Source organism: Labrus bergylta, chromosome 15, assembly GCF_963930695.1.
Source record: "Labrus bergylta chromosome 15, fLabBer1.1, whole genome shotgun sequence".
Classification (NCBI taxonomy): domain Eukaryota; kingdom Metazoa; phylum Chordata; class Actinopteri; order Labriformes; family Labridae; genus Labrus; species Labrus bergylta.
The window spans coordinates 23,190,780-23,211,814 of record NC_089209.1 but is presented as its reverse complement, the minus strand read 5'-3'; the positions used below and the strand labels follow the sequence as shown (position 1 = coordinate 23,211,814).

At 41.8% G+C, this 21,035-nt stretch overlaps 1 protein-coding gene across 2 annotated transcripts in view; it reads right to left on the bottom strand.

Annotated features, from left to right (window-relative positions):
* lrfn2b (leucine rich repeat and fibronectin type III domain containing 2b) overlaps positions 1-21,035 on the bottom strand; it is a 153,064-nt gene that overhangs the window by 65,649 nt on the left and 66,380 nt on the right. Inside the window, exon 3 of one of the 2 annotated variants that reach the window (XM_065963729.1) lies at positions 6,074-6,179. The gene's annotated coding sequence lies outside the window, so the exon portion shown is untranslated. The remainder of the gene's footprint in view (positions 1-6,073; positions 6,180-21,035) is intronic. The other variant, XM_065963730.1, reaches the window with a different exon arrangement.

Sequence of the window (21,035 nt, the reverse complement as noted above, 5' to 3'; positions counted from 1 at the left end):
TTAGAGCTACATGCTTTGGGACTCAGACCTCGACACGGAGCAGATAGCAGGGAGCACATGATGCAACTTTCTTGAAGCTACAAGCACCCACAATCCATCTTTGCAAGCTGCCGTGGAACATTTTGTGCTGCGTAAGTGGAATGATGCTTTCATGCCAGAGCTGTAAAAACTAAATGTTTTCAATGCGTGAGAATGACCCCGACTCTGAAACTACAACAGATGATAATCACTGAGACTTATTCTCTTTCGCACAATCCCCTGGATGAAAGGATTGAGAGCAGTTTGACCACATTTTTAGCTGAACATAATCTTTAAAAAGGATCTTGGTCATAATGTAGAAGACTTTTCAGTTTTTCATAGAGGCCACTCTATGTGAAGACTGCTTAGTTTGTGTTTCTTTGTTGTCACTTGAATAACATAGCCTCTGCTAGCATCACATTTGGTGCTTGTTCTTTGTCATTCAACATTAGTTAGCTTAACTAGCAGAGCAGCTAACAGAGTCATGTGTGCACTGCCGGGAGTCAACTTGTTAGCTAAACTACAACAAGCTCAAAGAACAAAGATACACTTTTATAACCAGTCAACTTGTTCTTTGCCACCAAATACTGTACACATGGTCTCAGTAGTGAGCTTTGGAAATAAAAAAGGATTACATTTTGTAATTTTGTGTACTGATTATTTATAACATAGTTAAGATGGACACTGGGTGGACGGGGCCAGCTGACTGTAGAATCAGCGCTGCTGTTGGCAGCTAGAGACAAAAGTCATGTGAGCTGCAGTCAAAAAACATTTAACACATTTTTTCATTTTTGGTGCTGTGCAGATATGAAGAAATCCACTTTAAATACTTTAAAAAAAACGCAGAACTTCTGAAGTTAACACTTTGGTAAACACAGGCCTCAGACTGTGTAACCACAAGTCAACACCTCACACATGACCCCACGCAGCCTTCAATGCTTTTCACTTTTAAAAATATGGTGGAGCAGAGGATCCTGTCAGACATCAAAGTTAGGCTCATTTTTATAAAAAAAAAATAAAAAAAATAAAAACATTGACTTGAGCTGACAGCAGGCAGATTTTAGAGTCCAGCTCCAGATTTATCACACATCATCAGACATCAGACGGACATCCAGCCTCTCATCTCAGCATCACACAGAAATCCAATAACTGGATTTCCCAAATGTTTGAACTGTTCCTCTGATGTTTGTCACCAATGTCAAGCTGTGCTGAAACAACTTAGACCAAAAAACCCAAAAATGATAGTTTGGAGAAGTCGTTGTAAGATGCTCAAGTCACAGATCAGACTTTATGAGTCAACCTTAACCCAAACACCAACCTTAGGACAATCACCTTCCGCTCATTTAAATATGTATATTCCTCTCCTCCTCTTTGATATTCACAACAAACAGCCTGTTTATTCTCTGATTTATTTTGTCTGAAGCACAACATAAATTACCCTCCTCACTATGTCTCTTCTTTCATCCTCTCTGAGGAGGAGGAGGAGGAGGAGGAGGAGGAGGAGGAGGAGGATGAAGCATCCTCTCTTCCTGCTCTCCGTCTCGTTCTCTCGCTCCACATTTGGTCCTTGAATGCACCACATAACAATGAAAAATTCAGCTGTAGTAAGAGCCTCTTGTTTTCTCTGCACTTGAGTTATTGCTCGCTCTAATACACATTTATCCTCTGTCTGGATATATGCACTCATTTCCTTTGCATAATATTTCAACTAATGGGAAACTAATGGAAGCATCCTTCTTAAAGGGAGACGTGCTTCCTGTTTAATAGCGAGCAGTCATTACGGTGTGTGTCTGTCTGCAGAGGCTAGCAGGAACTCTGATTAGTAGAGACTTTATTTAGGCTGATTGTGTTCACCTAACTTTCATCTGGAAGTTTAAAGTCTCTTCTGAAAACAAACTCAAAATGCAGCTCATGTTTGTGTCTGATATCGACGGAGCTGATGTTTAGTTTTTTTCTCATTGTTCATTGTAATCCCCCGCCTCTAGTTTCACCATGTCCAGATGTTATTTTAAATAAACTCCTCCCTAAACAATACCTGGTTGACTTAAAGTAGGCGGTGAAGGTCCACAACAAAAAGATTCAGTGTTGGTACTCAGTAATGAGGAGGAAGGAGAGAGACGCTGTCAGACCAAACCCACATTAAAAACGTGTCAAAGTCACACTGTCGACAAGAATACACATCTGCTAATGTTATGTCAACACTTTGTCTCCTTCTTAATCACTTCTAAGTTGTTCTGAATTGCTTCTGAAGCGTCCGTTCTGTGTATTGATCCATGCCGGACGGAGCCCAGCTGCCTTTTATTACAGCTAGCTAACGTTAGCACAAGCTTTCTCTATTGCGCTGCAGCTGGCTGATATCCAGTGCTGATTGGCAGGCAGACAAAATCTCCAAAGTAAAATGTGTAGCAGAATCATTTGTGATGTTTCATGATATTCTGTTTTATTCCAACAACACAGACAGCAGCTCAGACTAGTTGTGTGTGAAGTGACCATCAGGGATTGATCTCTTAAGTCTGGCTCACACTGAAGGATAATCGGGCCGATTTGAGCTCCGACTCTTCCTTCCCAACAATCTCAGGGTCGCTCCAGTCTGCTCGGACCCGATTATCTGCTCAGATTATCTTGTAGTGTGAGCGGTACAAAGATCCAAACTTAACGTCCCCGATCTGCCCGGCGATCGTCTCGGACGCCCCAATTTATTTCAAACATGTTTAATATTTAGAATTTAAAATCTTGACGTTTACGTCATGAAAGGGTCCGGCAGAAGTTGTGTGTGACTACAATATAATCACGAGAGACAAGGGAGGACTGTAGTCATGGCGACCAGCGGCAGGACGCAACCAGGCGTTTTTTCGTTTGGTTTTCGGTACAGATCATCAGTGCAGCACTTTTCTGAAACTTGTATCCATATATCTACGCTTGTATCAACTTTCCTCTATCCTACAACAAGTTCCACTTCCTTCTCTTTCACCGAATTTTCAAATGAAACTTTGTTAACAATTGTCAACGCTTCATCCCGATTTCACTCGTACAGTGTGAGCTCTTTGGCCGTGCCCGACAATCGGGTCGTACAGTGTGAGCATGTCAATCGTAAGGTATGGCCGGGCGTTGTAAACGATTCAGTCGTACAGTGTGAGCTGACATACCACCCCGAATTTTATACAATCGGGGAAAAATCGGACAGTGTGAGCCAGGCTTAAGATCTATTCAACAGTTCACCACTGAGCACGAGCGTCGTTATTTACTTCCTAAACACGTGCATGAAGCCGAGAAGAGGTGAACAATATGAAGCGATGGAGTTGTGGTGGTTTCACTGACAAGACTTTTAAACTACTTTCACTCCTGACATGTTGAGGCTTTTATGAGGCTTCATTTGGGACCACTCGGACCATGTAAGCTGAACATGTTTCCATGGCTGCCATTAGGGCTGTGCAACACAAGTTCATTCTTACTGGTGTATATGCATTTAAATAAACACGTTGCAGCCTGAATTTATCACAATAAGAAAAAGAAACACTGGTTAGTATACACAAGTGATGCTCTCTCACTCAGCAGGTGCACATTTGACTTATTATTTTCTATCCATCAGCTTCACTCACACTCATTGGTGGTCATTTAGTGGTGAAAAAAAAGAAACAGCTTTTTTGGATTTATATTGGATGAAGGTGATATGAGTTATGAACAGCTGATAAACATAACAACTGTGAGTCATAATCGATTAATGTTTTATTTTATAAAGTGCCAAAAAAAGTTGAAAAAAAACCCCAATCTAATCAGAACTTCTCTGCGCCCAAAGCGACATGATAGCTTATCATGTCTTACATTAATGTTTTCGATCAACTTTTCATTACATTTCTATCAAAAGCCAAGAGGAGCACAGCCTATCCTTGTCATTTTGGTTTGTTAGCTTGTTCTTTAAAACATCACTAAATCTAAAAGGTTTAAGTTGATCTGTGTGAGCTTTTAATCTAAAAAAATAATGTTGATACTTTTCTTAAAACAGATGTTTGTTCAGGTTTGTTTCTGTCCTATCCCATCTTCTTAATGACACATTTCCACTGATTTCCTAACACAGAACATTTTCTCTACCTCATGTCCTCGATGTAAAAAAAAACAATAATAACAAAGTAGAAGAAGCAGAAAGTTGAAGTCTTTAAGGAGAGTGTAGGGACGGTTCAGGTATAATACTAGACATGTCCAACAGTCTCCTCAGCTGGTTGCTTTTCTCTGCAGACTGTGTCTTTGTGAGGGGACATTTATGTTGTGTTTTATGCTGCCTGTCCCCACCATGTCATCCTGAGCACACAATGCAGAGCTGACGTTTTGGGGTCAGTGTGCAAATTTCCAGAGAAAAGAGTCTCAAAAGTAGATTTCTAAGGAACAAAGTGTGCTTGCCTGCCTCTGCCTGCTGCTAAAATATTAATTTGACATAAAAGCAGATCCCTGATGATCCGCTCCCACAAAGCCACATTACAAACACGCCTCCTGGAAAGTCGCAACGGAGAGGAGAAAGAGAAGCTGAATTAAAGCCAGTGTTACACTTTGGGTCCTGATCTGGGGTTAAAGAAGCTATTTATACCAACCCTCAGCTCCGTCACGTCCCAGACCACGAACCTCGCTAGATGAGCTTCATTATAACAGCGCTGCCAGCTATTCACACACGATCCCTTCCACACAGTGAAGCCTGACTGTAGAATCTCTGTGTCTGAAGCCCTTTCCTCAACACTATGAAAGTTATTTAGGACTTAAAAGTTTGAATTGTGATAAAGGAGGACTACTGCTCAAATAGTAGTGTTGAATTAATTCACTAAATGATCTGTAGAAGGTGGGACATAAAACTCTAATCACTGGAGTAACAGCAATTTTTATTGGATGATTTTAAAAATAGATTTCTCCCATGGCAATGACAACCGTGACGTAATTTAAATGGTAAATGGTAATTGGGCTTTTCTAGTCTTTTGACTTCTTGGCCACACCTACCCATTCACATCATATTCACACACTGATGGTAGAGGCTGCTGTGTAAAGTGACCATTAGAAAATAACAAACCCCATTAAAACACATTCATACGTCGCCATTTAAGCAACAGGAGCAAATTGGGTTTAAGTTTCTTGCCCAAGGACACATTAGAAATGGGCTGCAGGAGTGTCGGTTAAGAGATGACTGACTCTACCAACTGAGCCATATCCGCCTTTTACAGAAAGAAAGCCGACCTGCATCTCTGTTTCCTCAGAACTGTTTTAAATCTACGTAAACAACCACTCCTAGCTGAGCAGTTCATAAACGTTCTTCTTTTGGAATAGGTAGAATATTGGGCACATGATTCAAAAAGCAGTAAACTGTAAAACATATAAAAAAGGCTTTGAATTTCCCTAGGGATCAATAAGTATCTATCTATCTATCTATCTATCTATCTATCTATCTATCTATCTATCTATCTATCTATCTATCTATCTATCTATCTTACGCACGAAGTGACCCTAAACTACAATGAGAGTCAATTTCAAGAAAATGTCGACTTGGACTGAGCAGCACAAACAGAACTCTTGAGTCTGCCATTGTTGTTTTAGTCCACCTACTCTAGGTGTCTACTGATTGGAAGCGTAATGGGAATGTGTGAAAAGTCTCTAACTTTAGAGAAAACTGCATTGCAACCTGTTTAGCAGTCGCCTCTGAAGCAATCTACTGGAATGTTCTGTTCTCAGGTTTAAAAATACCTGTGTTCTTGCTGAGACACTGAGCACTCTTCCACCCTCCCAACTTTAACTGTGTTTTGTTACCTTAATGTTTGGAGTTTGTTTTCACAGAGACACCACCAGCTGAGAGTTCTTCAAAGATATTTCTTAAAATCAGACTTTTCAATAACACAACCTTTTATTGCCACAGGTTGAATCCGTGTCTGTCAGGCCTTGTTTTTAAAATGCTGAGAGCCTGCTGCCCTTTCTTCCACTACAGCTCTGACATTTTACGAAATCCTTTATGACTTGATGTGGTTTTTATATCCACTCTGATGTCTTTGTGGTGAGGACATCAGGGACAAGATGAAATACTCACTGTGAGGTGAGTATTATGAGGTGGAGTAACCACCTGAGGTCAGGGCTCCATCTTCACACCTCTGCAGAGTCTGAGGCTTCGAACACATCCTCGACCTCACGGCCTCCTGTGGGAAGACAGACCAGAGCAATCAATCACTGTCCCCGCACCCGTCTAGATGACCACATTGACGGACATGATGGCATTCACTTTCAGAGTTTTCCACAGTTTTCCGTCAGAGCACGATGAAGCTAAAGGTTAATGAGTCTCTACATCGATCTCAGAGTTACTCCTCAGCTCCGCTCTCGGCAAATTAGACGGTTCTGCTGCAGAGTCTTATCCAACAGGACAAAATGAAAAACTCAGAGACACCTGTACTCTGAGTGTGCATCATTGATAATGTGTGAATCATTACACACCTGATCTGTTTGCATGTCATCATTATCAGAGTTGGGAGAAATGCGTTACTTAGTTACTCAACCACAGTCTCAGTCAACCCTGACAAGTTACTGCAACCACACCTCCACTGCACAAATGACCCATTAAAAGATTTAAATTAAGGTCATAAATATTTTACTCCTCATTTTAATGATGGATACTATGAAAAACTGCTGCAGTTGTAAAAAAAAAGGTAAACTTTTTTAAGAAATGTGTGTAAGAGGAGAATGAATCCAACCAAGAATAGACAAACTTCTGCACAAAAAAACACATAAGCATTCGTGTGATCCTACTTAAGTCCTAATGTTGCCAATGTCCAACAATATCCACAATAAGTCTTAATGTTGTTAAATGCCTATGTTCAATGCACAAGTCCAGACATTACCAGCATCTGAAGCAGAAATCCCAATGTTGCCAATGTCCAACAATATCGACAATAAGTCTTAATGTTGTTAAATGCCTATGTTCAATGCACAAGTCCAGACATTACCAGCATCTGAAGCAGAAATCCCAATGTTGCCAATGTCCAACATATAAATCCTAGTTTTGCCAATGTCCACGATAAGTGTAAATGTTGCCCAATGTACTTAATAAATCAAATTGTTGCCAATACCCACAACGTCTGATGCACAAATCCCAATGCGGCCAATGGTTTTTGAACATTGTGGAGGAGTTAGCTTGCAACTTCTATCAATCAAAATTAATAAATTACCCAATATTGGACGCCTAGGACTTCTTTTATCGTTTCTGTGGTATCCAACATGCACCTTTTCTGTTTGTTTTTACTAAAATGATATCAACGTTAAAAACTCTGGTATAAATAATGGGGTCGCTCCCATCCCCCTCCCCAGCCTCTACGCCCATGCTTGTACCTCAGTGGTGAAAACTGCTCAGCACATCAGAATGATGAAGCCATCCATGAAGGATCCAACAAAGACCCCGATAACGGCTGCCAAAAACTACCAGCCTGCTGCCGTCCACAGATGGTACCTCAGCATACGCTCCTGCACCACCAACTCCATCCTGCAGCTCCACCCTGCAGGCCGAATACTGTGTGCTCTTTTCTGCCAGTTCATCACCAGGAAACTGTACTCACATGCATCCTATTTATAAAACTGCTTTGCATACATTTTATTATTTTTCCTATTTACACATTTGGGTTGGATACTTAGTTCATATTGGTCAACTACAGCAGTGTTTGGTTTGCTATTTCACTGAGAGCGCTACTGTAGAGGAACAAATGTAATTATATTCATCTGCAGAAAGACGTCCAGTACATTTCTAGTCAGACATGAAACAGCGGAGAAAATCTGAAGGGTTTAAAATACACAGAAACTGTTGGCAGAGGGAGATAAATCGTGAAGAATTGAAGACAGCCCAGTGATTGTCTTTCGTGACACAAGAGAATTTGTCGCTCCAGTTGAACATGTTTTTTTTAAACTCAAGCGATCAAATAAATTATGCACATTTTGTGCGTTCGCTTCACATCAGTTACATCTCTGTCAACATTTTTTATTCCTGTTTGCAGAAACACATCTTGCCATTGACTCTATTTATTTAAATTGTGCAAAAGTCTTTCACTTTTCAGTCTAAACACCTTTTAGTCCCTGAGAACAGATTGAAGGTCTTAGGCGTTTTGAATCAGAGTGCAGTGCATGCTGGGAGAATCACAACTCTAAGATTCCTCTCACACATCAGCAACTCCCCATCAGTCACAGTGAAGTGAGTCGTGGTCATTAGCAGACACAAGCTTCTTAGTTCGCACTAGTTTAAAAACCAGTCTAGCGCTCGCTCCGTATGGATTATGATTTCTGATCACATTATACTCAGTCAGCTCTCTAATTACTGTTCAGAGCACAGGGGCCATGTTCATCCTCGGCACACATTCATACTGACTCAATACAATTAAAGAGTGACCGCGACACTTAGTCAGCTTTCATTTCAGCCCTTCTTAATGCTGACAATCAGAATTAAGTCTTTTGTGCGGAGCTGCTGCTGCCGCCGTGGGACTGCAGCGACTCTCATGTCTGATTCTCCGCTCCACTTTTCGGTCTCCACCTCCCATCTCTCGCTCCGTCTCTCTCAGAGCTGCTTCATTTCACTCCCACATAGTTCTGTCCTCATTAACATCATATTTTCTCACCATTATTCATTTTTCTTCCCCTACATCGCCTTACTAGAATGCTTAGACAAATCCTCAAAATCACAGATAATGCCTTATAAAATACATTCAAACGTTCAATGTAGACATTTTTAAACTTTTTCTTCTTACATTCATTTTTAAAACTCTGTGGTTTCAATGTGGTTTGAATCAAGAGGACATCTAGTATTTTCTATCCAGGGCCATATTTGATCATATTTTAGGGTTTAAATGACTATAGGACACTGCTCTTGCAGACTGATTTAGCTGTGAAAAGCTTTACTGGCTGCAACTCAGTCCTTAGGAGCAATACAAACTATTTCCACTAAAGGTTGTTGATTTTGTGACTGAGAAAAACCAAAGGGAAATTATGATAACTTTAAATCTGGACAATATAATAGCATACAGTATCTAAAAAAAACTCCAAGTTTGACTTTTCTCCAGTTGATTATTTGAGTGAAAGTTGTTTGTTTTTCTCCCTGACAGGCTCAGATTGTTATTCTTCGTGTCTGACAGCATCACAGAACAGATCCCTACAGAGAGAGACCTTTTTATTCGAGGAAGATGATGAGTTAACCACAAAAAGCTGTGACACTACTCTCTACAAAAGCACCAGAGTCCATTGACATAACACTACTCTGCAGTCCACAGGAAACCTCTGGCGGTGCCAACAGGGGTCTCTATGGTTGCCTTTTGATTTGTCATATCCACACACACATGCTAACAAACTTCTTCTTTCTGTGTGTTCCACCTCGCTCTCTTTCCTGTAAGTGCCAACACAACTACTCTTTGAAAAGTTGAAATCACAATTGTTTCATATTCCATGTACGGAACAATGACTCTCTTTCTCTGATTATCAAACTGCAGAGCAGAGAGTGCAGATCGTCCTCTAGTTCATTGATCTTAAAGGCAGGGTTGGTCATTTCCTCCAGATACACTTTTTAAGATTTTTGTTGAAATTGTCTTTATGTCCTGACAGAAATTAATAACTCATGTGATCTGAAAAAGGAACGAAGAAAATCTGTCATCTAAAGCAGTGTAAAAACTTTGACCAATGTCTGCCAAGAGGTACCAATCTGATGAACCAATCATGCCTCCCTGTCTCCCTACTCATTCTCTACCCCATGCGTGCACTAGCCCACACTCAGTGCATGTAAGTGAGGGGCGTGGCTTTTGAGGGAGCACAGAGGGAATGCTACTTCTAAAATCATGCTAGTTTTAGAAAACGACCAACCCTGCCTCTAAATGACAATCGTATATCTATAAAATACTGCATTGATAACCATTGTGTCAATATTAGCATCATAACTCCACCTCAGTTGTCAGTCAACTTGACCTACTTTGGAGCTACCTCATTCCTGATGATCACCGTGTTTCCCCCTGGTGTCTCCTCCTAGAGTCTGCCCCTGGCACTGCAGCTGTGAGTCACAGGTGGCCTCTGTGATGAGCGGTAAGACCACACAGGTAAGTAGCTCTGTCTATTGTTGTCAACGTATATGGGCATTTAAAAACATTTTCTATGAAGATTCACTTTCCCTATGGTAATCTCTAAGTGGTTGAATGATACGTCCATCCTGAGACCAGTCTACCGTGTGAGACACATCCATCCTGAGACCAGTCTACCCTGTGAGACACTTCCATCCTGCAACACTTTAAGACATGTCAAACCCGGGAGACAGGTGAGAAAAAAGGGCCCGCAGCTAAACCTGCAGAGGATCGGGAGAGTTCTTCACCTGTGTGCCACCCTGCCAGCTCAGCACGGACTCACTGTGCAGTTTTGTTCCCTGTTAGACTCTCTGTCCATCACAGCAGCAATGTGTAATGACCCACTGAGGCATGCTGGGAAACGTGACACTACAACAACAAATGAGACGAGGGTCAACGGCTGATGAACGGAGCCTGCAGACGTCTTTATCACCATGAGAAGTTACACCACAGGGCATCACGACAAGTTAATGAGACTGCTGCAAATTCTCAACAGAAGCCTGTGAGGGACAAACTTAAAGAGCCAGTGTGGGAGAGATGGGGTACTATTGGCAGGAATGTGCTATTCAGTAAGTTTTCACGAGCGTTCATCAAATCCAGGTGAAAACGGTTGTGTCTTTGATACCTTACGGTGAGGTCAGCAGGTGAGACTGGAGAGGCTGTTGTAGTTTCTGCTACATGCACAGAAGAAGAAGGTTTTAAGATAGTTTTCACTTGATGCATTCTGCAAACTTGTTGCAAGATGCCTCAAATCTTCAACTAAGTAGTGAACATGTGCATCCAGGTGAAATGGATGAGAGAAAGTCTTTTTTATTAATATATTAATCATATTGATGACACTAATGTCAGCTGCTGTTCCCCAGGTGTTGTACGCAGCATACATTTTCAGGGTCTCAATATTCATGAATGCAGACAGGAGGATTCACAAATGTATTTTGTGATTTATAAATGAATGACTCTATCCACAAAAAATATCTTTCAATGCACACACAAATATTTATCGCTCTACATAAATGTGAAAAAAAAAACACAATGAAAATATATTGTTCACAAACGTATTTCTGATTCACTCCCAAATATTTATTGTTTTATATATATATGTAATAGAAATACACAAATATATGATATAGATAGCTATTTTAAAGTATTTGCAGTTTTCATCAAAAACACATTTTTGTGAACCTCACTGCATTTGTGTGTGGGATTTTTGAGACTCCCCTGCTGTGGTTCAATTCACAAATGCATTTCATTCAGCAGGGAAATGTCTGTAGCCAATCAGATGTCTCCTTCCTATTCAGCCAATCACAGTATCGTAGATTTGAGGGAATGATTCAGTGTGACCACTTTAGCGTTACATCTGCACAGACAGTGATTAGCCTAGCTGTCTGATTCAAGTCATTTTTATGCTAATTCTGACGAGTACAAATAGTCTCAGTGATTGACGTACTATAGATGGAAATTGTTTATCGTTCCTCTATTGAAATCAAGCGGGGTATATTGACTGCGTGTCATTATGTATCAACATCCCGTCTCACCAGTGTGACGGTTTAACTGGTGTTGAATTAACTGGTGATTATCCGGCCGATGTATTCGGGGCGCAGATTTTGAAGGACCCTTTTTTTTTTTTTTTACAATTTTAATCACTTTTATGATGTAGATATGTAAGATTTCTATTGAATTAAATCATAAAATGATCTTACTATATCATCAGACATTAAGCAAAAATGCTATGTTAAAGTGCACTTTTTCTAAATGGTCTGTATTTGTTTTGACCAGAGAAAGTGGGCGGTTTTATGGCACTCCCACACAGCCGTCTTGCCCCTCGACCAAAACAGCAAACCAACAGGTGTCGCAGTGATAGAAGTGGGCAGGAGAACTGGTTCAGATATAACTGATTCTACCCAACCTAAAAAAAACTCAGCATTTCTCTTATAATGTAAGCTACATGTGCAGAAATGTAGTAAAACTGGGATAAATATTGGAGATGCTTTTGAAAAATGGAGAGAGGTTAGAATGCAGTTGGTTTCAAGACCGATGCAGAGCTGGCTAAACACTGAAGCTTCAGTCTCTGTAACCTGTGAGCACATCAAGTGTTGAGGTATATTCCTATTATTTTACCAACAGTCTAATATATGTTGTTGTAAAAAGTAATCCAGAGAGTTATCACTGACATTATGACAGCTTCATGCTGAACGTGCACCGAGCTTTGATTCTTCATCATTTGCTAAAAACAGGAAACATTTATGTTTAATAAAAACATATATCAAGCAGCATAAAGCACTTTTAAAAGTCACATCATTTTGTGCAAGAGCGGCTAAAAGCTGTGTTTACAGAGATGATGCATTGTGTTGACCTTTGCTGTGGAAGAGAGATGGCCACCATTTGTGTTCCAAAGTATCTATCACACACAGTTCACTGAGTTAACACAGAGACCAGCAGCAGCACTACATTTCACTGTGACCGCTGCTCCTCCGTCATACATGTGTCACAGGCTGTAAGTATGTGAGCTGTTAGTCATGTGTCTGCAGGCAAAACTCTGTCCTCACAAAGCCTTGATCTGGTTTGCACAAACAATAAAAAAGTAGTTAAAATGTGATGCAGGTCTGCTGGAACACGATGCTACAGGGACTGATTGTGACAGGAAATGTTGCTGGCACAGGCACTTGTGTTCAAACAGAGTTCAGTAAAAAACAGTCTCAGCTCTATGAATACCTCTTTGCTTTTGCTTCTAAAGCTGTTTCTTTATTAGAACGTGCCATTTCACCCCCAGCTCTCCGCTCTGTGACCCACTTGGGAGCACGGAGCGGCCGCCGGCCTCAGCTGGCTGCTCACAGCTGACACTGCAATCACACCCCGGCCCATATTATGTGAGCTGTTTCCATTTTTAAAAAAGGAAGACGCCCAGCGGTGCGGTGTGATGTTCCCTGTAATTACATGCAAACATTTGCTAACTGTGAGACGGAGTGATAGAGCTGCTGAGTCTCAGTTCTGATGTGCATGAGAGTGCATCTGCAGAGCAAGCACAAATGGCAAAAAGCTTTTCTAGAGTCTGAGTACACCCTGAGTAAGATAAATGTTCTGCAGTGTTTGTTCATGAAAGCTGAAGTGGAAATTACAAATCACTTTTCTCACCCTAATCACAGTATAGTGCAAAGATATGTTGAAGTGAGCCAAGGCATGAGGGTGCAGGAGTGCTGGTGTTACGTAAGAGCACAGCACGTTTGGCTCTCATGCAGGAAATCATGAGTTGACGTCCAACAAACAGACTTTAAATAAGAATTAGGATGAAGCCAACGTGACCTCTGCCGTCGGTTTGGACGAGAAGGTGGAACTAAAGAGGAGAAAACTGAATCAGGAAGTACAGCTTGTGTGTCTGGATAAATCAGTAGCTGACTAATTAGCTGGTTAAATATTTTGTTTTCCAAAGTTCCATACTCTGACTCTTTTTCCATGTATTTTAAATTATACAATCTCTTATTTAGTACCAAAAAGAACCAAAGCTTTAAAGAAAAATACATAAATTTCATACAACAGTTTCTTAAAGGCATAATATGTAGACTTTTATGACAATGTTTACATTAAAATGTCTAAATTAATTAAAAATGGACTTAACCTATGTTATATATTTTGTTGTTGTTGAATACTTATATTACCTTAAATATTTCCAGCACTTATCAAATATAATTCTTAATGCCACCCCTTAGTGCCCAAGTCAAAAAAGTCTGGACACACCCCTGCGCACAAAGAATGTAAGTGCAAAAACACTGCAAACAGAAGTAGAATAAAAAAGTAGAATCTATTCTGGTAAACTGAGGAAAGGAAGGAAATAGATTAAAATAAAAAATAAAATAGATAAAAAATATAATTTGCACAAAAGACAAAAAGATTTCCTTGTTCCCTCCTTAAACCTGCGCTGATCATGAGATGTATGCAGCAGCAGCTCAGCCGTGTAACAGACAGAAGGAGCTCTCAGCATGTCTCAGATAAACTGTAGACTTCAGCACATTAATCTCTGCAGACTCACTGTAACTGCAGTTTTGCTCGGGGATTAATGTGAGTGTGATGTATGCAGGGCAGCATGTTTCACACTGAGAGGTGTCACTAACAGACAGTCTGTGAGCATGCTCAGTTCAGGGGAGAGCTGCAGGAGACCACACAGTGACAGCAGTGTGCCATTTGACCTTTTCTGAGCTCAGGTGCTTTTTAAAGGTACAGATATACCTGCTTCTCAAATCTGCGTACAGGTGTGTATAAAGTCTGCCTGTGTCTGTTTGCACTCCCTCACAAATTAAGACACAAGCTGCAGTGTGCACATGAACAGTAGGGGGCAGTGTTAGAGGCAGAGTGGATGTGACAGAGTCAACACAGCAGCAGGGACAACAATGGAAGAAAATTTTCAAGACAAACTGATAAACTGAGTCTGTAATTATCCACAACTGTTCAATGTGTCATTGACACTACACGACTGTGTAATGCTTGAACAAATATCTGAGACGGATCTGTTCTGTTTTACAAGGGGACGTGAAAACCTGAAAAACTGTTGGAAACGAGATCGGTGTTCGGTCAGTGACCCTGTAAACTGGTGACTCTCAGCCAAATGCGTTCCTGGTTGCTTTTGTATTTGTTTGGTTTTTCAATAAAGCTGCTGTAACTACGACATCTACGGACAAATACGGCTGAAGTCACCAGTTAACAGGGTCTCTTGTTAAACCGAAACACCGGGACTGATACATCTGTGCAGAGAGGCAGATGTTAGAGAAATGGAGTGCAGACGGTGGTGATGGTGTGTTCTGACTAGGGCGTGACTGATATTAGATTTTTGGGGACCGATATCAATACTGGGGAAAAAAATCAGATACCGATATATCGGCTGATATCTTTCTTAGATCTATGTTCCGTCCATAGGGATAGATAAATATAGATATACACAGTTATTGCGTTGATCCCTCAAATGCACAACTGGAAATAAACTACATGTACGTGCGTCACTCTGGAGAGAGACGATGCTTGTTGTAAAAGCACACCCTGACTGCCAGAAAAACAACTGTTGTGTTATTCAACAATACTTAAATTAAATGTTATTTGACTGGTGAATAAGTCTTGTAATATCTGCGACAAAATGAGCTGATACCGATAGTCACTTGATATGCTAATATTAACACCTATTAATCGGTCGGGCTCGAGTTCTTACCCCCATTCATCAGACTCCTGATATAACTTTTGATTATTCATATTCTGCACATCGGGTAGGCCTGAGCTCTCTGGTGTGCTTTCTAGAAGTATTCTCCAGTAACATCCATATTGCACAGTCAAATGATTTGGCTCATGACACAGCTGGCTGCGTACTCCAATGCAGGGCTAAACAGTCAGTACACCTCTGGCCCGAGTTCAGATTCAAAGGAGTGAATGAAATAAACTCCTTACACTCACAGCGATCCTGCCCTGCAATAATAAACTCCAGGCTATATTAAGACAGCAGAAATGGCAGATTTAGAGCACGCAGACAAAAACTGTGTCAGCTGACGTTAATTAGCCGACAACATCCGCTCATTAAAAACGTTTGCATCTCCAAAAAAAACAGCACGGAGACTTTAATGTTCTCCTCGGCCTCCGCGGGAAACAGCAGGAGTGAGTTTGATGATCTGATTGAAGGACTGAGAGAACATGCTAGAAGATGATGCAGACAATGATAAAGCTGATTGTGTAATATCAGAACAGACAGACAGATCTGACACCCGGATGAGCAGCGCTCCCCCGGGTGTCTGTCTCATCCGTCGTATCGATCTCCGTCAGCCCGACGTCCGCCCCGGCAGCGGTAGCCGCGCCGCTAATTGGGAGAAAAAACAGCGGAGCAAAGAGGCACAGACCTCATTGTGTCTTTGATCCATAAAACATGATGAGTTCAATTCCCGTCTCGCCTCTCCTTTCATTAACTTCATCAACATGCCAGGAAATGAATAAAACATCTGCCAGAGAATGAGAGTGGAAACAACAACAGGAAATGACTTCATGTGGAGAACGCTTCGGTCAGGGACAAACGGGTTTCTCACACACATGCACGCGCACACACGCACACACGCACACGCGCACGCACACACACACACACACACACACACACACACACACACAGACAGACAGAGCCTGCAGGTCAGAAGTTAGGGCTGAAATTTTGGAGGTTGTCATCGAGGTTGTGTGAGACTTTGTGTGAACGGGTGACGCTCCACCTTTCCCATCCAACAACCATCAACACCTCCGTCAGTTTAACCCGCAGAGAGGCGGAGCTCACGGCGGTCTGACGTCACCAGGTATGTCTGTGTGTGTGACTCAGAGGAACACAGCAACGTCCTACAGCACAGTGACACACACAGTGGGACAGTACACAAAGAAACACAACAACCTATCCTACAGCATGTACAACACACACCGAACACAGTGTGACACACAGCAGCACCTGTCCTACAGCACAGTACACACAATACACACCATACACACCTTCCTACAGCACGCATGAACAAGTCTGAGTTTGGCTATTAGGCTCAGATCTCATCTTCCTATTTTAGATACGGCTATTGAGGAGTGATGATGTAATATCTTAAACCACAGTCGGAGCCTGCAGGTGGATGCTGGGGTGGTGGGGATTGAAAGTTTGAGTGCAGCACTGGTACGAGACAGCAAAGACACAGCAGAGGGAGAGACCTGAAATGTTTTCAGCTTAAATAGACCTCCAATTTGGAAAAACACATGAATCGTGCCCGAGACCACCTCTTTAAGCGGACTCATGCACGGTGCCTGCCGCGATAGGAGGCGCACGTCAAGTATGAATCAGTGCAGCGTGACTTGTATGCCTCAACTAGCTCGCAGGCGTCGCTCTGTTTGTAAAAGCAGTAGTAAAGTATGATAAATGACAGTGATAGATTGTGATTTTTTAAATTTATCCAGCACACAGTGAGGTGCAGCTGTGATGTACACTGGGCTGTGATTGTGGACCAGCAGGGGGGAGTGTGGCTCCTGTGTCAGGGGCTTTACCGTTTATATAACCTGTGAGCTCACAGAGCACACACACACACACACACACACACACACACACACACACACACACACACACACACACACACACACACACACACACACAGCATGCACACTCACTGAACATTACACACACACACTGTCCTCTACACAACTCAGTGTGTGCACCAACATGTCAGCACCCTGTCACCAAAAGAGCTGTCCGTGGTGCTGAACTGTTCCCCTCTCATTTACCCACGCTGGTTTCTCACACAGTCATATCAAACGGGCGGCGCTCCCCACAGGACACACACAAGTTATTTTAGAGAATTCACTCAGTTTCTGTTCCACTTCACAGACGTGGAGCCACAGAGCTCATTTGTTGGAATCCGTCTCACTTCCCCTGATAAAAATGGGAAAAAAACTGGTAAGTCATCGTGCTCTAAATACCATCGGAGTGGAAGAGCGCTCTCAGCGGTGGCACTGAAGCGAGCAGCGTGTGCGTGTCCGTGAGCCGAGCGGTCTAATAATATTACCAACAACACACCACATCCGTAATATCTGTGTTTCCTCTGCCACACAGGGGTCACAGAGCGGGTTCCTAGCTACATGAAGAGGAACATTTGTGTGTTTTTATCTTTCTGCATGAACAAACAGCACTAGGAGAGTTATCAAGGAATACAAAACAAACAGGGAAGTCTGGTGTTTCTGTTTTATTTCAGTGTGTAAATGTCATGTACAATAAGAAATTGCTCCAGTAGATTTCCTGTTCAAGCTGCAACTCTTTCCTCTTAAATAAACAGTTTTTTGGAACCAGTAACATCTATGGCATTCATTCTGAAACTCTCGTACGAGTACCACTGGTGGTGCCAGGATCCCTCTTGAAGTACACTGGGTGTGTCTGTTTTTTTTTTTAAATAAAGATGTACAAATCAAATGGTTGACAAGTAAAGCTGTGATCGCAAGCAGGGGAAGCAAATATGACGGTTAAACTTTTTTGCATTTGTGGCTCCAAACTGGAAATATTAGAAAGAAAAGTGCGGCGGATTGTTCAAGCAGCACAGAAAACAAAACTGAAATCGACGACAGTGAACCCATCACAAGTGAAAGAGGCGCCGGTAGCAGTGCCAGTGACGCTTCTGCACCCGCTAGCAACACATAACGAAAAACAGTGCGAAAATATGACTAAAGTCACATCAAGTCTGGAGTCTGGTCTTTAGGAGTGGCACAGACAATGATCTCCGGCCACAGAGTGTGGTGTGTGCAGTCAATAATAAATAACATGCATATCAGAAATAAAAAGGCATCCTGTGTAAACTGTATGTTAAGTAGCCCTATCATACTGTATTTCAATGTTGGCCATAATGGTGGTGCTTGGAGAGCCAAATATTTTCTGTGGTGGTACTCAATGTGAAAGGTTTGAGAACCACTGACCTATGGAATCACTCTGTGTTAGAGCAACAACACTTCATTGACAAAAACAACAGTTTTACAGCTTACATCTGTTAGTTTGTTTGTTTGTTAGGGCTGCAACAAAATCCTTTGGGGTAATTTGGCCCAATCTAAATAAATTCACTAACAGTTGTTTTTGTCCCTAAATAGGCTCAGGTTGTTATTCTAAGTGTGTGATAACATAACAGAGAGGATCCCTACAGAGATAGACCTCTTTGTTACACGGGATGATTTTATAACCACAAACAGCTGTTGCATCACTCTCAACAACACAACAGACTCCATTTTAGAGGTTTGATTCTCTTCCTGAGCCCGAGCATGGCCCAACCAGGCCCCGCAGCCCGAAGCCAGGTCGGGATTCATACAGTGCCCAAGCACACTTGCTGGCCCGCAAATCCGCTACAGAGACGAAAGAAGAAGCAACCACTTGCGTCATCAATTGGGCGACATTTGTTTCAGCCTATTTGGACGATGGAGTCCTTCCTGCTACTGTGGACGTTTTTGTTATTTCATAGACGCCTATAAAGACCCTCTTCCTGCTTCCACATCTACAGTGCAGCTCAGAGGATGTAATGGGCCCGTGCTGATGATATGATGGTTTTTGAAGAGACAGGAGACATTTAGGATTGCCTTCACAACACTACTCGCCGACTGCAACTTGCATTTAGCAGCCCATTTTCTTGTTAGAGCACGGTTGCGTTCACATCTCCCGCAGACTGTGCTCGAGTACAGTTTTCATGTATCATGCCCGACACCACCTCTTCATGCAGACTTGGGCACGGTACCTGAGTACGGCACGTTTTTGTTCACACTGATCAAATGAGCCAGACTAATGTGACACCACCCTTAATCTACTGTGAATGGAGAATCATGGAAAATATACATATAAAGGTCCAAGCTATGGCCGAGGAAACTAACTTGGCTTTGTTATTAAGTATAATTTAGATCACACAAAATATTTGTGTATTAATTAATAAAACTATTCTACTTAGTACTACTGTTAGTTTATTTGTGTTATTTTATGAAACTAAATTATTGTTACCATTTAATGCATCAAAGGTACTGAATAAGATTTAAAAAATGATATGTGGAGGCGGGGCTAGAGCAGCCACTCTGAGGTAAAATGACTGTTTTTGTCAGTAGAGTCTGGTGTCTTTGTCGTGATGTAACAGCAGTTTCTGTTAAAAAAAAAATCATCTTCCTCTTTAATAAATAGGTCTATCTCTGTAATGTTGTCAAACAACCTGAGCCGGTTGACAACAAGCGTTTTTAATTTGGTGCGTTTAACTTTTAAGATCTCATTGCATCCATTACAGCGGCTCTGCAGCTGCTGTCTGACATAATCTACTGGAGCCAAACCAAAACATTTTCAACACGTCACTCTTTGGGCCCCTCGAGAAATGTCAGAAATAAAAACAGGTTGCAGGGTTGAGAATAATGTAATTATTCTTTAAGAGGAACCTTTTGGTGTCGTTCTGCTCCTGCATGAACAAACAGTGCGGTGATAGTTTAAAAGGATAGAAAACAAACAATTAGGGCCTTGGCAGGAGACGCTGCGCTGCATGCAAAGCAGCTTACGGGGTTTAAGGACGGATCGAGAATGTTTTATGGATAAATGAATGAGAGTTATACAATGAGACCGTGCTCCAGTTACAAAGAGACACTTTAATCCTGGCACAGTTATGAGTGCAGTAAGAGAGAGGTGCACAGAGATCATGACCATCATCTCTGCCTCTCTGTAACTGCAGCACACTGTAATGAACATGCAGAGACCCTGACCTGTTACCCCTCTGATTCTCACTCAGGCATCTGCACACTGAGGGACATAAACCCAGGACAAGAACAAAAGAAATCTCTGGACTAATGGGAATAATCCAGTCCTATAAAGGTTTATGGATCTGTCACATAGCCCTGACGATTACGGGGGGAGATAGAGGGAGATCTGATCCATCACAGATGCTGTTATTCTTTAGATAACACATTCTTTATAATACAAAACCCAAACAATAAAAGATCTGGCAAATGGCATCACTTGACTGTCTGCACATAGTGAGAAAGAGAGAGAAATCTGATGATTTAATTTTTTGTAGAAAATGCTGACTCTGCAGGCCTTCATGTGAACAGACAGAGGGTCTGACACATTCATGGACTGCCTACAAACATACTCATAAATACACATGGGCGGCTGTGGCTCAGTTGGCAGAGTCTGCTCCTGCAGCACGAACCTGCTCCTGCAGCCACATGTCCGATGTGTCCTTGGGCGAGACACTTAACCCCAAGTTGCTTGCACTGCTTTGGTGGTGGCGTATGAATGGGATGAGTTACTTCTAATGGACTCTGTACATATCAGCCTCTGCCATCAGTGTGTGAATGTGAAGGTGTGACCTGCAGTGTAAAGGCGCTCCGAGTACTCATAAGACTATAAAAGCTGCTATAAAAGCTCAAGTCCATTTACTATTTGGT